Raw genomic sequence first — 2,583 nt, 5'->3', positions numbered from 1 at the left:
GGACGTAATCTCACACCAAGAGCAACAACATCAAACATGATTAACCCTATCAGTCCCGAGATCAGTATCTACTTTCCTTTTCCCCTTATATTTAGCCTCACAATAAGTATTTTACCATTTTGCTTTTCAGGGCAACAAAGGGCTACAATTAGAACACAAAACTATTTGACATAAACAGTTGCGTCCCCTGAGGTGTTAGCTGACAGCATTAAAAATGAATTGATTTATACAGCTAAAGACCAGTTAAGCCAACAAACTGCAGAGAGAGATCATGCAAAGTAGAAATACAAAGATCATATCTTATAAGAGCTTCTACTGCACTTTGTATAATGTCTAATAATCTATATAAAATATAATATATGCCATATGTCACGTGAGTCAGTGACAATGAGTCAGTGATATACTAAGATTACTTTGTCTACAACCCGTTTAATCAGTAAAATACCATTATTTAACTGCAGCAGAACATGATTTACAAAAATCACCTCACTACTAAAACATTTCTCAAACCCCTCCCCTTCAAGTCAGTCAGGGATTTCGAATGACTCAAACTAAAACTAAAACAGAAAAAATATGAATTAAACAAAATAAAGTGACAGAGATTGGATGTGTCGCTGATTCAATACATGTTTAGGTAGTACATGTGTTTACATCACTTTTGTGTTGTGTTATTTCAGAGTAGTGATGGGTGACTTGAGGGAGAAAGGGTCAGTGAAAATTACTTTTGGATGCCGTTGCATGGCGGGGTAGATTTGCTTGAATATAATAACACATAATCAGCATTCATGAGTTTTATTACAAATTCACAAAAAAAACATCTAAAACATATACATTCACACAAGTCAACACTTATCAGCTTATCACCCCCTTAAAAAAGTGCTTTCTGGACCGTTTTTCGAAATTCTTTAACTTTTTGGTCAATTACTGTATAAAATGTATGAACATACTTTTGTCATATTTTATTACATCATTTTTATATGCTTGTCCATAAGGCAATATGATTTCTTAGGAAGTCAAAAAGTCGAGATTGAAGTAACTTTTTATTCTCTTTTTTTGCCAAATGCCATAAGAAATTCCAATAATTTCAATAATTTGTTTGTCAATTATACATGTATGAAAGTATTGAATGTGCCAAATCACAGCAAAAAAATACAATAGATGGCGGCAGCGCATACAGAGTGAATTTTCTTATTGCAAATGTAACACAAGTCAAGACCCAAGAGTAAAATTTTGAAAATTTGAAAGTTTTTTCAAAAACGTATCACCCCGTTAAAAAGTGCTTTCTGTGGACCGTTTTTCAAAATCTTTGTCAATTATACATGTATAAGAACTGCATGAACATACTTTTGTCATATTTTATTGTCATAATGTTTTTTACTTTCCAAAGTGCTCTTTGTCCATTCAATATGATTTCATAGGAAGTCAAAAGTCGAAGTCAAAAGTCACTTTTTTTCTTTTTTTGCCAAATGCTATAAGAAATTCCAAATACAATATAGAAAGTATTGAATGTGCGAAATCAGGATTTTTGTCCATTGCCATATGCACGATCATAGAATCAGTTTCCAAACCCAAAAGTCAGTAACCATGTCAAAATGGCATTTATACTGCCCAAATGATATATAAGCCCAATTTTAAGCCATAAATCAACCTAGATGGTCTATTTGTCATGTATGATGAGGGAGAAGTGGACTGTTGTTTTTAATGAATTTTTGAAAAAACGTCCAAAATGACCACGGATATGGGCATGGGTGGGGGTGCTCCTACCCAACCGTAACCCCTTGCTCCCCCCTAAAAGGCATTAAAAAACATTTTAAAAATGTGCTTCTGATACCCATTCCAATCACCAGGCGCACAGCTGTCCATTTACGCCATATGTTTCAATGGGCAATTTAGCATCACAATTTACATGCTCAAAAATACTGCAGAAATGCATAATTGATGCCCGATACTCGGGATGCGATGTATTCTTTCCTCTCCTTCGTTTGTGTTGATTTCAGAATGTCATTTTTGATTCTATCCTGTTTTAAACTATATTCAAATTACAAAAGTCACCCAGCAAGTCAGCATCCATCAGTCAATTAGATATCATTCTACCCAAACTATACCATCTACACCAAATCACTTTTTCCACTCGTTTAAACCAACTATCACATATTTTCACACCCATAATTCCTAGCTTCTTCAGTTTAAAAACATAATAAAAACATAAAACACATATTACGTTCTAGCTACGGGTCCAGTCTACATTATTTGCAGCCTATGTGACGTGTTTCTTCTCGAGGTCATTCAGTGCATACGACCTTATTGGTGCTCAAAATCCACTTTTTCAGTTGCTCGGGTCCTTAATAGCTATCGATTGGTCTGTCTCTATGGCGTTTCAATGCAGCCTGTGTCACGTTCGTACCTAGGTTTTTTTTTTAGTTTGGTCGTGGCAGGGGGGGTATTTTGTTTTATGTGGTTCGGTGTGTGTGTTTATGTAGAGGGGTGTTTGGTTAGTGTTTTCCGGGGTTTTTGGCTTTGTTCTATGTTAGTATATTTCTATGTTCTAGTCTAGTCTTTTTAGTTCTATGTTTAGTTTATTGA

Source organism: Salmo salar, unplaced genomic scaffold, assembly GCF_905237065.1.
Source record: "Salmo salar unplaced genomic scaffold, Ssal_v3.1, whole genome shotgun sequence".
In the NCBI taxonomy this organism is placed as follows: Eukaryota; Metazoa; Chordata; class Actinopteri; order Salmoniformes; family Salmonidae; genus Salmo; species Salmo salar.
This window is presented reverse-complemented; position numbering follows the sequence as displayed.